Source organism: Citrus clementina, unplaced genomic scaffold, assembly GCF_000493195.1.
Source record: "Citrus clementina cultivar Clemenules unplaced genomic scaffold, Citrus_clementina_v1.0 scaffold_8, whole genome shotgun sequence".
NCBI lineage: Eukaryota > Viridiplantae > Streptophyta > Magnoliopsida > Sapindales > Rutaceae > Citrus > Citrus x clementina.
In genome coordinates, this window is record NW_006262022.1 from 11,624,450 (window position 1) to 11,641,606 (window position 17,157).

Sequence of the window (17,157 nt, forward strand, 5' to 3'; positions counted from 1 at the left end):
ATGATTGTGGGGAAGTTAAAGTAAATAAACAAGTGTTGGTTTCATTCTTTATTGGGAGATACAAGGATGAGGTTGTATGTGATATAGTACCCATGCATGCTAGACACATTCTTTCGAGGCGGCCTTGGCAATATGATAGGCATGTGACATATGATGGTTACTTAAATAGATATTCTTTTGTAATGAATTAAAAGCAAATCACTCTTGTACCTTTAACACCTAAACAAGTGTATGAGGATCAAATGTCAAAAGCCGAGATTCCCAGATGACTCTGTAGCCATGTGAGGCAATTGTGGAGTTGATATAAAAAAAGAAGAAAAAAAAGAAAATGAGCACACGAAAGAAAGAGAAATTGAGAAAAGAAAGTTGAAAGGTAGAAAAAAATGAGAATATTGTTGAGGGAAAAGAGAGGCTGATAAGTGCATATTTTCCATATATTTTGCTTTTAATTTCTCCATCTTTTTCTTATTTTGATCTTAAATATTCTAGTTATTTTAGTTAATTTTTAATTTAATAGGGAATTAATTAATATACATATTTTATTTTTTTTATATATTTGCTAGTTATTTTTATTTCTTATTTTTAATTCATTGTATTATTTTATTGAATAGGAAATTAATTGGAGATTGTGGATAATAAAAAGGCATGAAGAAATTCAAATTGAGAAGGAATGAAGATTAAATTGGAAGACAAAAATCAAAGCAATTAATCCAATTGAGAAATGTTGAATAATTAAAAGATTTAATGTTCTCCAATTGGCAATTGGAGTACACATGCATGGCATTGCAAAAGTGGAAAGCATTTAAACGGGCCCACAATTGACTTTCAAAAGTTGGAATTAATGGCTTTGGGTGGCGTTAAATTGGAAAAGGATTTCAATTCTAATTGAAAAAGGATTTCTTTGGATTTGTTGGAGAAGAATTCGGTCAACTAGCATTATAAAAGGAGAACAGCTGCTGGACGGAAGGGAGAAGAGGGAGAGCAGGGGCTGATCCAATTCTGCAAGAAGAAAAAAAAAAAAACAAGGAAGACGCCAGAAGGAATTCAATTGAAGAAAAAAAGGCAGCCGTTTGAATTAATCTCCATGATTGGTTTTGTCAATTCTCTTATTCCCAATTCAATTATGTTAGGCTAGATTTTTATTTGGTTAAGGGTGAATTCAAAACCCTAAACACTATATGCAATTAAATTTAAATTCTATCATTCAATTTATTTAATTGAGATTGTTTATGTTCTTCTATAATTAATGTTCATGGTTTATTCTTGTTTTATTTAAGTGGCCAATTAAATAGGACTTGAATAAATATTATTGCTAAATTAAAATTCTTGATCCGTAATTGTCTTGATATTTTAATCATTAGTAGCAGTTGGAATTAGTGATTTCAATTGAAGAACATAACCTAGGTTAAATAATCCGAGCTTGTGTGTTTATTGCCTAGATTATTGTTAAATAATCTTTCTTTGTTTAATGCTTCCATTATCTTAAATTTAAAGAGCTTATTTTAAATTATTTAATGGTTAGAGATTAGGTGAAGAGCTTATTTTACCTAACGACACACTAAGGAAAGATTGAGACTAATAGAGCTTATTGTTGTCTACGGTTGATAGTTTCAATATAAATTGATAATAGAATTGATATATTATGTGCATGTTTGGTGGTGGCGAATGATCCTTTAACCAAAGTTTTCATCATTATTATTTCTTTCTCCTTTAATTAAAGTTTTTATTAAATTCTTGTTCGTAATTTTAATTTCTTTATTTCTTACTATTTAGTTAAAAATTCATAAACCCCCCTTTTATTTTTAATTGGCATTTTCTTTAATTAGATTAATTTATATTATTATTACTATTATTATTACTACTATTATTTTATTTTAAATCTTGCTTTGGAGTTAATAATAAATATAACTAGCATAGTCTCTGTGGGATCGATCCTTACTCGCTCTGTACTAATTATTTATATTAGTGGTAAGGTTTTAAATTTGGTGCACCTTAACGACATTACCAGAGGCAGCAAGTGAATTTGTTTGCAAAAGAGAGTGAGGTTAAGAGGGCTTTCTTTTCAAAACAGCCTATAATTGTACTTTTGTGCAAGGAGACTTGTTTACATACTAATGACCTTAACTCTTCTTATGGCATTCCAAAATAGACTTATCACTCACCTTCTCAATATCCTTCTTTATATGTCTGGTTCATGTTTTCTTAAATATTAGGTCAAGGTTTATGTTTTGCTTAAATCTGTTTAGAACTTTCTTGGGAAGGTGAAATTTCAAATTAAGTGTGGATTTCAAAGTTTCATTGCGGGGTTCGCATTAGTCAAGGTCTTCATTTTATGGTTGTTTGAATCTAAATTAAAATGATCCTTAGCGAAATGACCTCATTGAGTGCAGGGTCTCACTTGTCTTTGTGAGGTTCAGCTTGTAAAGTTTGAACTAATTTCATTAAGTCTAACTAGGGTTTTTAATTTGAAATAATACTCTATGAGAATGACCCTTGCTTACGTCTATACTGAATAATGATAACATTTAAGGCTAGGTTTTTAAGTGATACAGTTTATAGTTTATCAAACATTGGATAAAAACTTGATAAACTCACTTCATTAGTTCACCAATTGGCTAGGGGTAACATTCAACAGTAGAAGATGTATAGATTATACATTGTGGTAGGTCATCCAACTAATAGGTGTCCTTCTTTGCAAGATAGTACTTTAGAGCAAACCAATTGATGTGAATCCCACAATGAAACTTTCAAACCCACACTTAATTTGTAGTTTCAACTTCCCCAGAAAGTTCTAAACAGATTTAAGACAAACAAAACCTTGACCCAATGTTTAAGAAAACATGAACCAAAGGTATAGAGAATGATAATGACACCACACTCAAGAAATAGATGAGAAGGTGAGTGATAAGTCTAAATTTGGAACGCCACAAGAATGCAAATTCTTGATAAATTCACTAGTTCTTAAAAGAACCAAAGAAAGAATAATCTTTCAAATTCAAATAACATTCATCTCTAATTTTATTACATAGCAAGGTTGCTGAGTTTAAATAGGCTAAAAGAAACCCAAGATCCTAAAAATACAAATGGAAACATTGGAACAACCTCCAAGTAGGTTTGTCAAAGGATGCTTCAAAAGTCTTCACCAACCCACCATAATTAATGCTATCTTTGACAAACTTAATGCTAGCCTACTATAATTAATGCTATCATTTACAAACTTAATGTTAGCTCACCATCATTGATGGTAGACTTACCTTACACATTGACAAACTTGAAACAAAACAAACAAATGAAGTTGAAAAACAAAGGAGTCGTTGGAAATCCCAAGTCTGAACAAGCTGTAATAAATTGGTCATAACTCCTTCTAGAGGACTCCAAATCCAGCTCTGTAAAATTTATTGGAAAGCTAACTTAATTATCTTTCCAACGGTATATATCTTGCACATTACTTCTTGCTCAATCAATACAGTTTTTATTCGGAATTTGACCTTTCTGCATTTGATACAAATTGTGTATTTGGCTGCCCAATAACTTGAATAATGCCCACAATACCTTGTCTTCTCTTCAAGCCCAATTCAAGATGTCTTGCATCTTGAATTGCATTTTCAATCCATATTTTCTTAATTAATCCATTTAAAGCAGGTTGCATCTTTCTGACTCTAGCTCTTGTAATTGGGCCTCCATGAATGTGCAAAGGATCACTTGAAGTTTTAATGGTATTCCCTTGATGGTTCTCATCATTCCCCCTCTCCACAAAAGGATTCGTTGTTGAATCTTCACCTACATCGAAAGGAGAAAGATCAGAAACATTAAAAGTAGCACTCACATTATACTCACCAGGAAGATCCAATTTGTAGGCATTGTCATTGATCCGTGCAACCACTTGAAATGGACCATATCCCCTTGGAAGCAACTTGGAATGCCTTTGTGCTGGGAACCTCTCCTTTCTCATATGCACCCAAACCCAATCTCCAGGCTGAAAAACCACTAGCTTACGTCCTTTGTTGGCTTGAGTAGCATATTGTTCAATTCTCTTTTCTATGTGTTGTCGTGTTCCCTCATGCTTTCTTTTTACCATCCATACTAGTACGCTCATCAATAGGTAAAGGTAATAAATCCAAAGGAGTTAATGGATTAAAACCATATACAATCTCAAATGGTGAAAATTTAGTAGCTGAATGGACAATTCTATTGTAAGCAAATTCAATATATGGCAAACAGTCTTCCCAAGTTTTTAAGTTCTTTTGAATAATGGCACACAACAAAGTAGACAGAGTTCTATTTACAATCTTGGTTTGTCCATCAATTTGTGGATGACAAGTAGTAGAAAACAAAAGTTTAGTACCCAACTTACCCTACAAAGTTTTCCAAAAGTGGCCCAAGAACTTAGCATCTCAATCTGAAACTATGCTCCTTGGTACTCCATGCAACCTGACTATTTCCTTGAAAAACAAATTAGCTATGTTTGTTGCATCATCAGTTTTGTGACATGGAATGAAATGTGCCATCTTTGAAAACCTTCTAGAAAATGCATCAGCCACCACATTCTCCTTACCTTGTTTATATTTGATCACATAAGGAAATGACTCAATAAACTCAACCCATTTGGCATGTCTCTTATGTAACCTACCTTGCCCTTTCAAATGCTTCAAGGATAATGTTTAGGTAGAAGATAATGTTGCCAAGTTTCCAATGCTCTCACCAATGCATACATCTCTTTGTCATAGGTAGGATAGTATAGGGCTGCTCCACTCAATTTCTCACTAAAATAAGCAATCGGATGCCCTTCTTGCATCAAAACAACTCCAATACCTATACCTGAAGTATCACACTCAATTTCAAAAGTTTTAGCAAAATCAGGTAAACCAATTTCTCCTTAATTGGATTAAATGCCCTTTCTTGTTCACTACCCCACTTAAATCCCACATGTTTCTTCACAATTTCAATTAATGGTGCAGCAAGGGTGCTAAAATCTTTCACAAATCTTCTATAAAAACTAGCCAAACCATGAAAACTTCTTACCTCACTTACACTTGTAGGTGTAGGCCACTCTTTAATAGTCTTTACCTTCTCTTCATCAACCTTAATTCCTTTAGCACTTACAACATAACCAAGAAAAACAATTTGATTTGTACAAAAGGAACACTTCTTCAAATTAGCATACAACTTTCCTTCCTTAAAACAGTCAATACACTTTGCAAATGTTCAATGTGTTCATCTAAGCCTTTGGTATAGATCAAAATATCATCAAAATAGACAACTACGAATTTACCAATAAAAGCACGCAAAACATGGTTCATTAACCTCATAAAAGTGCTAGGTGCATTAGATAACCCAAATGGCATCACTAACCACTCATATAAACCATATTTTGTTTTAAAGGCAGTTTTCCACTCATCTCCCTCTCTAATCCTAATTTGATGATACCCACTTTTAAGATCAATTTTACTAAACACACAAGAACCATGCAATTCATCAAGCATGTCATCAAGTCTAGGAATAGGATGTCGATACTTTACAGTGATTTTCTTAATTGCACGATAGTCAATGCACATCCTCCATGTTCCATCCATTTTGGGCACTAGTAAAACTGGTACCGCACATGGACTCATCCTCTCCCTCACATATCCTTTTGCCAAGAGTTCTTCAACTTGCCTTTGAAGCTCCTTTGTCTCCTCGGGGTTACTTCTATATGTAGGTCTATTAGGAATGGTAGCTCCAGGGACGAAGTCTATTTGATGCTCAATTCCCCTAATAGGTGGCAAACCATTAGGGACTTCATTTGGAAACACATAATCAAAGTCCTGCAAAAAAGAGTCACAATAGCACCGGGCAAAGAAAAGTTAAGCTCATTAGTATGTAAACAAGCCTCTTTGCACAAAAGTACAACAATAGGCTGTTTTGAAAAGAAAGCCCTCTTAACCTCGCTCTCTTTTGCAAATAAGTTCACTTGCTGCCTCTCTTTTCTGCCAACAATATTTTTTTCTATCTTTCCACTTGCTTTTCTCTCAATCTCTCTTTCTTTTGTACTCTCATTTTCATTTTTTGTATCACTCTCTTTTTGTATTGACATTTGATCCTCATACACTTGGCTAGGTGTTAATGGTACAAGAGTGATTTGTCTTTTATTTATTACAAAAGAATATCTATTTAAGTAACCATCATGTGTCACACGCCTATCATATTGCCAAGGTCGACCCAAAAGAATGTGTCCAGCATGCATGGGTACTACATCACATAGAACCTCATCCTTGTATCTCCCAATAGAGAATGAAACCAACACTTGTTTATTTACTTTAACTTCCCCACAATCATTCAGCCATTGTAGCTTATATGGCCTCGGATGTTTCAAAGTTTTCAAATTTAATTTTTCAACTAAACTAGTGCATACCTTATCTTTGATGTGGCATCTAGTATGAAAGATGTTATCACGTTGTACCTCCGCATTCTCTTTTACTTGCATGTTGAGAGCACGCCTAGCAACCATCAATTTACCATCAACAGGATATTCTACACCATCATTAGCATCCTCCAAAGGTGGCATAGGATCATCATCTGATTCACTCTCGGTTTCAACATCATCCCTCAAGATCATTACTCTCTTATTTGGGCATTGAGATGCAATATGACCTGTCCCCAAACATTTAAAACACTTAATATCTCTATTTCTAGAGTGTTGGGAATCAGATTTACCTTTTCTTTGGTTGCCTCCCTCTTTATGATCCTTGATTGGCTCAATCTTAGGCTTTGAAACAACCTTTTCATCTTTGCTCCATTTTGACTTCCATTAGGAAGATGAACCCAAATTGGTTCTAGTGGCCATGTCTTCCAACTAACCATAGTGCTGCAAGTCAACCACATTAGCAATATCTTGATTTAAACCATGTAAAAATCTTGCCATAGTGGCCTCTCGTTCTTCTTCAATGTTGGCTCGAATCATGATTATTTCCATCTCCTTGTGGTAATCTTCCACACTTCTAGAACCTTGTGTAAGACTTTGAAGCCTTTGGTGCAACTCCCTATAATAATGACTAGTAACAAATCTCCTCCTCATGATGGCCTTCATCTCCTCCCAAGTGTTTATTGGCCTTTCACGATTTCGTCTCCTACTCAAAACAAGTTGATCCCACCAAATAATAGCATAATCAGTAAATTCAACAGCAGCTAGTTTTACCTTCTTCTCCTCAAAGTAGTTGTGGCAATCAAATACTAGCTCCACCTTTTTTTCCCACTCCAAATAAGCTTCCGGATCATTTTTACCTTGAAAGGAAGGAATTTTCAGTTTGATACTCCCCAAATCACGATCTATACGTCTTGCCCTTCTATCATCTCTTCCACACATGTCAACGGTGGCCTGGTCATCAAAATCATCTATGTCATCTCCATCTTCTTCTCCCATGACAGCACGCCCTTGATTACCTCTTACATTAGGAGCTATTAATTGTTGCCTCCTTTGTAGATTGGCTATGACAGTGTCTTGCCTCTCCAATTTGTCACGGATCTCTCCAAACATCAGATTCATGTGCTCAAATTGTTGTTGCATGGCTTTGAGCATGATTGATTGGCCTATAGCTTCTTGATCTTTTGACATATTTGAAAAGAATGTTACCTCACAGCACTCCCTCACGTGTTTCACTCAATTTGATGTCACTTAACTCTCGTGTTTAACACACAAACAAACTTTTGCCTTTTACCACACTTAATTCTCTCTTTCAGTTCTTTATTGAACTAAATAAATAAAAAATCAAGAAAAAACCCAAGTGGCACACCAAATATGACAATCCAGCACGCTAACAAAGAAAAGAAATTAAGAAGACACAAAGAATGAAAAGGAAGTTGAAGAAAGGAAAGCAAGCAAGCAAAGCAACACAATTGATATTGTGTGTAAACAATGCCAAGGAAAATGAATAACTAAAATTCAATTTCATGAAAGTAGAAATACTTGAATCTTTTTATAATCTTTTTTTGTACGTTTTTTCTCTCTTTTTTTTATAATTAAAATAAATAAGACATTCAAACCTGATTAGAAACTAGCTCTGATACCAAATGATGCGAATCCCACAATGAAACTGTCAAACCCACACTTAATTTGTAGTTTCAACTTCCCCAGAAAGTTCTAAACAGATTTAAGACAAACAAAACCTTGACCCAATGTTTAAGAAAACATGAACCAAAGGTATAGAGAATGATATTGACGCCACACTCAAGAAATAGATGAGAAGGTGAGTGATAAGTCTAAGTTTAGAACGCCACAAGAATGCAAATTCTTGATAAGTTCACTAGTTCTCAAAAGAACCAAAGAAAGAATAATCTTTCAAATTCAAATAACATTCATCTCTAATTTTATTACATAGCAAGGTTGCTGAGTTTAAATAGGCTAAAAGAAACCCAAGATCCTAAAAATACAAATGGAAACATTGGAACAACCTCCAAGTAGGTTTGTCAAAGGATGCTTCAAAAGTCTTCACCAACCCACCATAATTAATGCTATCTTGGACAAACTTAATGCTAGCCTACTATAATTAATACTATCATTGACAAACTTAATGTTAGCCCACCATCATTGATGGTAGACTCACCTTACACATTGACAAACTTGAAACAAAACAAACAAATGAAGTTGAAAAACAATGTAGTCGTTGGAAATCCCAAGTTTGAACAAGCTGCAATGAATTGGTCAGAACTCCTTCTAGAGAACTCCAAATTCATCTCTGTAAAATTTTTTGGAAAGCTAACTTAATTATCGTTCCAACGGTATATAGCTTACACATTACTTCTGGCTCAATCAATAAAGTTTTTATTCCGAATTTGACCTTTCTGCATTTGATACAAATTGTGTATTTGGCTGCCCAATAACTTGAATAATGCCCACAATACCTTATCTTCTCTTCAAGCCAAATTCAAGATGTCTTGCATCTTGAATTGCATTTTCAATCCATATTTTCTCAATTAATCCATTTAAAGCAGCTTGCATCTTTCTGGCTCTAGCTCTTGTAATTGGGCCTCCATGAATGTGCAAAGGATCACTTGAAGTTTTAATGGTATTCCCTTGATGGTTCTCATCACCAATACTATAGGTGGGTATCAAGAGCAACATGTGCGACAAAGCAAAAGCACAATCTTTTTTCCAACACCTACAATCTAAGATGAAGAGATCATCCAAACTTTAGTTATTTGGAAAATCAACAATGAGTGAACTAAAGCAACAGATTTATCATTCTAGGCCACAACCTATTTCCTATAATTAAGGAACATACCTTGAAGATTTGGTTAAATATTTGGCTATCAACAAAAAGAAACAACAACTATTAAGAATTTAGAGATAGAAGTCAACCAATTGGCTAGTGCACTGGGCAGATTAAAAAGCACAAGATTTAGAAAGTATCATGCCAAACTACGATCCAATGCAAGAGAGAATGTTCATGTTGTGACTTTTAAGGAGTGGCAAAAAAATTAATAAAATATCAAAAAGAGGAAAATGAGCCACATATAAGACAAAACAAGAAGATGATTTCGTTATTGTGAAATATGAAGCCACATATTCTACTATGAAGAGTTTAGTACCTAAGGTAACTTCTAAGGTTCTTATATCTTCTAATGTTCCTTTGTTACCTTTTTCCAGTAGATTTTAAAAACCCTAGGATGAAAAATCCAAGAAAGAGGAGCATGAAAGATAGATTTTAAAAACCCTTCGTAAAATACAAGTTAACATACTTCTATTGCAAGCTATTGACAAAGTATCACACTATGCAAAGTTCCTCAAAGAGTCACGCACCAAAAAATGCAAGCTCAAAGGTAATAAGGTAATAAGAGTGGGGCAGATATGTATGCTCTTTTGCAAAGAAAGCTTCCACCAAATTGCAAAAGTCTAAGAAGTTTCACCATTCTATGCACAATTGGTAACGCCAAGTTTAAATGAACTATGTTAGACTTAGATTCATCTATTAATATCATGCCTTTTTCTATTTATGCTGCTTTAAACTTGGGTGAACTTAGAAAAACTAGTGTTGTTGTTTAACTTGCTCATAGATCTAATGCGTATCTAAAAGGATTTTTAGAGGATGTTTTCCTCACTGATTTCTATATTCTTGATATGGAGGATGATGGATCTCCTAACCAGGACTAACATGATTTCCACTTTAATTGATGTAAAGCATTTAAGTTGATTAAGATTCTTATTTGATTTAGATGATTTCTTTATTTGCTTTATATTAGGATTCTAATTTGGTTTAGATTCTTTCCTTATTTGCTTTAGATTAAGATTCTAGTTTTGGTTTGGGATTTATTTTCGAAAATTCTTGTAAACCAACCCTATATAATGTACTCGTATCTAATAAACAGGGACAAATAAATTTGGATGTAATTGGTGAGAGAGTTAGTAATGCCAAAATAATATTATGTAATTGGTGAGAGAGAAGAATATTACACCAAATATGGAAACATCTTCATCTTCAATCTCAACTCCATCATCTTCCCCTCATATCTCTCTTTCCTCTACTCTTTCTCTTCCAAAATCATGTTCAAAACACATAGCTTCAAAAATCGAAAACCTTGTTGAGTATTCCTATATCCCTGAATCTGCTCAAATCAATGAATCTAAATTTCCCGTCATGAGTCCCTACAACTTGTAGAAGCAGAAAACTTCTTTTACCCGAAGTATCCGTACCCTAATCTCTACCAAAAGACCACTTCCCAAAGAATACATCCAGTCTTCTAGACTCGATCAGTGTGCTTTGCAAGCATCTCAAAGTGAACAATATGTCACTTTAGATATTCCCCCAGATCTTGTAGCAAACTGGAAACGAGAAGGATATACACATCTTCATCTTGGTGGTGTTAGATTAATTCTGGCCCTCCATGGGAGAAAAGGCTTACCAGTCACAGCAAGAATTGCTCTTCTAGATACCAGGTTCAAACAATATCAACATGCTATTAGTGGAACCGTCCTGACAACTCTTCATGTTGGTAGTGTCCTGTTAACCTTTTACCCAAACTTCAACCTCTCTCTTGAGGATCTCAACTTGCCTACAACCATTAAAGTCCAGATCCAGCTCCAAGGAGCAGAACAAACACCCACATCCAAGATTGCAACCCTTCATCACCAAATAGTGTATCGATTACAAAATCATGCACTAGACCTACCTACACCCCATACCACATCAGATGATCTGATGATCCTTGCTGACACCGATACAATCCCAACCATCATTCAAATTCCTAAACAGATCCAGAAACAGGACTTGCTCACACTCATGCCTCTTGAATGGCTCACAAATTATGAGCATTTCCATCAAAACTCTGAACCAGTACAAACCACAGAAGCCACGTTTGAAAGACGACAAAATGGCCAAGTCAAACTGTCATTTCAAACCCCTCATAAAGTTTCAGAAACCCCAAGGCTTTCCTACACTGCAATGATTACTGCAGTCCAAACTGGTCAGGAAAAGAACCTTCCAATCCATGGTTTTTCATCTGAAGCGTATCCTGTATACCCTGACACATTTAATGGTCATTTTCTATGGGATATTCCTGAAGCCCATATGTGCAATCCAGATTGTCCTTGCTTGGATGATACGGATGTTGATGACGAATTGGAAGTTATGATGAGAAAGAAAAAGAAGAAGAAAAAATCTTTTCATCCAAAAATATCTTGCAAATCCTTTCCTCCACAACCTCCACCAGATCCCAAACCACCTGTCCATCCAATACGGTCATGCCTAATGTTTTTAAGTCAAAGTCAATCTTATAAGGAATCTTTTCCCCCACTTGAAAAATAAATAGACACACGAACCAGAGTCATCTCAAAACCTTATGTTCAATCCCCAGTTACTGCTTCTGGCCAACCTAAAGAGCCAAAACAGTATGAAGCTGTTCTCAACTGGCAAACCAAAAACGCCAGTGCTCAGAATCAAACTCTCCACCAACTTGGAAAGAAAATTGACCGAGTCGCTAGTCTGGTCTCCCAGACTGAAACCAAGGTGGATTCAATTAGCAGCCATCTTGATCAGATATACATACATCTTCAAGACAAAATCTATGAATTAGACACAGATCTCAAACAAATGATAAACAATCATATCTGGGGTCCCGAATTCAACAAAAAAGAAGCAGAGATCAGACGACTCAAAGCTGAGTTAGCCAGGATTGATACTGAAAAAACTCGACCATCACTTTTCACCCAAACATCATCCACACTCGTACCTACTCCGATGTTTGACACCTATGCACCTTTCTACACTCCATCCAGGCCTCAACCGCCTGTTTACAATCAGTTCTTTGGATTCTCACATCTCCAACTAACACCTCAACCTAAGCCCTCTTCACCCAAAAAATCAAAATCCAAAGTCAAGATCTCAGAACCACAGTCAAAAGTTTCTCCATCTTCGGTACCTCCAGAGGATTCACCAAAAGCAACTCCTGAACCTCCCAAAAAAGACAAAGGTCCAATGGATCAATATCATTACCATACTGTTCAGACCCACGACTCCTCTTCCACCGAATTTGAGTCAGATCCTATCTATGAGTCTAACCTTTCAACCTCCATTTCATCCTCATCTCCCTCATCCCTGAACTCCGACAATTCTTCTACTAATTCTGAATCAGAATATGCTGATCTTACAAGCATACTGATGGCGACCAAAACTGAAGACCCAAGTGCCTCAACTACAACACCTATTGTTGAAGACAGTTCTTCTGATGCTGACCAACAGAAAGCTCCAACAGAACCAATACCACAAATGCCTCCGCCAGTTGCTGACCATTCCACTAAACCTTCTTCAGCATCTTGGTTCACATTTGATGACATTCCTCGTTACAAATGGCCTGCTCGCCTCCAAGAAGTTGCTGCATAGATTGATCTCCAAGGAACTAAACCAAATGCACATCCAGAAAGTGTTCGTGAATTTATGGCCCGCTCAATGGGTTCTTTACGAGATTGGTTAGAGAAAGCTTGGGAGAATACAGACAGTTCAGTTCATGCAATCCCCAATTGGCACAGCACTCAATATCATCGGTGAACGCATAGCTTCCAAAGAGGCAAACCGAAAAGAATATCACCAGATGAGATGTTGTTCTCTCAAAAGACATCTTTTAGAATCTCATTACAAAAGAATGAGTATTCTATTTTACAAGCTGAATGGTTTCAATGAACCGTCCCCCAAGCATGTCTTCATAGCCTCACTCCCTTTAGAACTTCAACCTGATCTCCAAAGACAACTCACTGCCACTAATCTCAGCATAGCTGACATCTCTCTTGGGAAGATTTTTCAAACAGCGATGTTATGCCTTGACAAGATCTATGAACAGAAAGAGTTCTTCAAAGATCTCATGGCAGATAAGAAACCCTTTTCTGAAGCTTGCAAAAAAAACCCTATCTCTAAATCGAGTGCAAAGATGAAAAGAAATGTTTTTGTCCAACCAAGAAGAAAAAGCACTTCCAGAAACACTTCCACAAAAAATCATCCTCCAAAAAGCCTTTCCGGTATTTCAAGAAAAAAGATGTTTCCCAGTACAGAAAAAAGAAGCATAACTGTTGTTTCATTTGTAAGAAACGCGGTCACTTTGCTTGGAACTGTCCTCATAAATCTGCCAAAGCCGTTCGTCTCATACAACATCTCCAACATTCTTCCATGTTATCTGAGAATGAAGATGTTGAGTCCAACTTTTCTGAACAGTCAGAATAAGATGAGCAGACTGCCTTCATCATTGCCGAATCTTCTGATTCCGATGATATTTCAGTAATTTCTACAGTTCAAACTGTCAACCAGGTTTCCACCATTCCCAGACCTTCCCTCAAAATGTCAATCCTTCCTTCAAAGTTTCATAAACCTGTTCCTGTCATCGGGTTTATCGACACTGGTGCCGATACCAGTATGATTGATCCTTCTGTCCTTCCCTCAGACAGTTGGGAAAACCATTCCAAACTATTCAGAGCAGTTAATGGCGAAACATTTGAAACCACTTTGATTACCAAAAAACCCATTGGTATTCAATTCTTTCCAAACTGCATTATTTGGAAAAAGATTGTAGCTTCCACTCTTCCAGATAAAGACTTGCTCATAGGTTTTGACATCCTCCATTTGGTCAAAAATCTTTTCATTACCAGTTCTGGAATTCGCTACAAACAGATGTTCTTCCCTTATACAGATATGCTCCGTCTGTATACACTTTCCGATGTCCCAACTCCATACAGTCATATTTCATAAAAATTTCTTGAGTTTTGTCCAGACAATCATTCCCAATTCCATCATCCTTCCCCTCTCTGGAAAAATGAACAGTTCTTCATTCGCCTTCCTTTCAAACTCAACGAAGACATAAACCCTTCCGGGTATGTCTCCTTCAGACCTCTTACTTGCAAAGCAAGAATGTTCCCAATTGCTTCAACAAGGTCTGATTGAACCAACTGATTCAGATTGGACTAGTCAAGCCTTCTACGTTGAAAAAAGGTCTGAATTAGTTCGTGGTAAGAAGCGGTTAATTATTGATTACCAGCCACTCAACTCTTTCCTTAAAGATGATAAGTTCCCCCTTCCAAAAATCCAGACCCTGTTTGTCCATCTTCAAGGGGCATATATCTTCTCTAACTTCGATTTAAAAGCTAGTTTTTGGCAACTTGGTATTTCACCAGTTGACCGTCCCAAAACTGCCTTCTGCATTCCTGATGCTCACTATCAATGGACTGTTATGCCCTTTGGTCTTAAAGTAGCTCCTTCGTTATTTCAAAAGGCCATGACAAAAAATTTCAATCCTATCCTCCATCATGCTTTGGTCTACATCGATGATATTTTATTATTCTCATCTGATCATGATAGCCACCAGAAACTCCTTTTGGATTTCTTTCATATTGTGCAGGAACACAGAATCATGCTTTTTGAAAAAAAAAAAAAAAGCAGCATAGCAAAGGAATCAATTGACTTTCTTGGCATGGTGATCACAAATGGCCATTACCAACCTGGTCCACACATTGCAACTGAATTATTAAAGTTCCCGGACACATATCTCAACAAAAAGCAGATACAACAATTCCTTGGGATTGTTAACTATGTCCATGATTTTATCCCTAAAGTTGCAGTTCACACAAGCCAGCTATCGCACATGCTCAAAAAATAGTGCCCTCCATGGGGACCAGCACAGACAGAAGCTGTAAAACAATTAAGGTGATAGCCCAGTCACCTCCTCCTCTCAGAATTCCTACATTGGACAACGTATTCTACAAACAGATGCCAGTGATGATTACTGGAGTGCCATTCTCCTCGAAAGAATAGATGGCTTGGACCACTTCTATGCGCATGCAAGTGGACAATTCAAAGACTCTGAAAAGAACTACCATGTGATCTACAAAGAAATTTTGGCAGTAAAGTACGGAATCAAAAAGTTTGAATTTCATCTAATCAGCCACAAATTCCTTATCAACATGGACAATTCCTCTTTTCCTAGAATCTTTGATTTCAAGAACAAATGGCTTCCTGACAAACAGCTACTCAACCTCAAAACTTGGTTCTCCAAATATGACTTTACTGTCCAGCACATCAAAGGTAAACAAAACCTCATCCCAGACTTCCTTACACGCCTGGCTATAAATAAACCCTCACTCCTCTCTTCAATTCATATCATCCCAATCATAGCCATGAATCGACAACTTCCTTTCAAAGCTCTCAACCAAAGATCTTTTCCCATGACCATTCCTTTTTCTCCAGCCTACCAGATCCAAGACTTTGCTAAGAAATTCCTTTATAGGTATTTCTTCAATGTTCACAGTAAGACTCCTGATCGTTTTCCTACACTCTGTATGGAAAACCTGTTTCTCACAGGTCTCACCCTGTCTCACCCGTCCATCTCAGAAGACGAGTTATGGTATATGTGGTGTCTTACAACTTTGTATGCTACAAAAGTGGTCTTCCCTGTTAAACCAGTCCTCCGGCACATCACCACTCCTGAATTTTCCTCTGACCTTCTATGGACACTCCTCGAATGGTATTAACCCCTCGCATGGTGACGTAAATAGCTCCAGAATCTGTGCACTTTTCACGGATTAAATAGGATTCCAGAACATGAAGCAAACATGTTCACCACAGCTTTCATTGTACACCGGCCATATTTCCAGCACCCAGAAACAAGAGACTTCTAGACTTAAGACATGGCTTATGAATGGAAAACTTATCCCCATCTTTATCCTCTCATCCATGATACGTCAGTCACATCTGTTCTTCGAGCTTATCTCATGGAACTCAACAATGTTCAGCCACTTGCCACTAACATCCACCACACGTCTGTCAGACCGTCACACAGCTTGGAAATAGTCCCAAAGACACAGACTTGTACTCCAGGTTCGAGTTCAAGTCCACATGGCATTCTTGTCATAGAACAACGTCCTGATTACACTAATGTCTTATTCCAAGACGCTCAGGATCCTTGGGAAGATTTTCAGTCTCTTCTCCATACTGAAAATACCCCGTACACCGTCACCAATCCAGACTCTCTTGCTTCCTCCACACCAAAAATGACTGATGCAGATGAAGAAAAATCTGCAAACTGAAGCATCCCTTGATCAGAGATAGATTCGTCATGCCATGCGCCAATATGAGAAAGAAACTGGTGATATGTCTCCATCACACTACCCATCCACTCCATGATTGCCGACACACATGGGAATCTTTAGCTTTTGCTTTATTAAAGTTTGCTTTCATAATTATGTTTCTTCTTTTGTAAAAGATAAGGGTCCCACCTAATCTCTTTCCTCCTGGAGATCTCTATATAAGGATCTCTCTTCCCCTTTGAAAGGCAGGAGTTAATCAGAAATAAAATTAAGTTTTCTTTACCTCATGTTTCTCTAAACTTCTTCTTTCTTCTAGGAATCAAAGAAATTATTTGGGTTAATAATGATATGCTCACCTCTAATTTTCTAAACTGAGTATGCTCTGCACTTGCCTTAAGCCTAAGGATCCTGTGCATCAGAAAGGTCCTGTTTTATCCTCCAAAACCGATTTTTGTAAAAAGAAATTGTTTTCTCACAACGTTCACCCTCTTTGAAGGCCATGAGTGCCGTGTTTTTGGGTGGTATTGTGAAAAACTGTTTTTGAAATATAACTTTCGGAAACAAACGCTTTGAACTTATCAATCAGATCATCTATACCTAATTGTGGCATCATCACATACCAA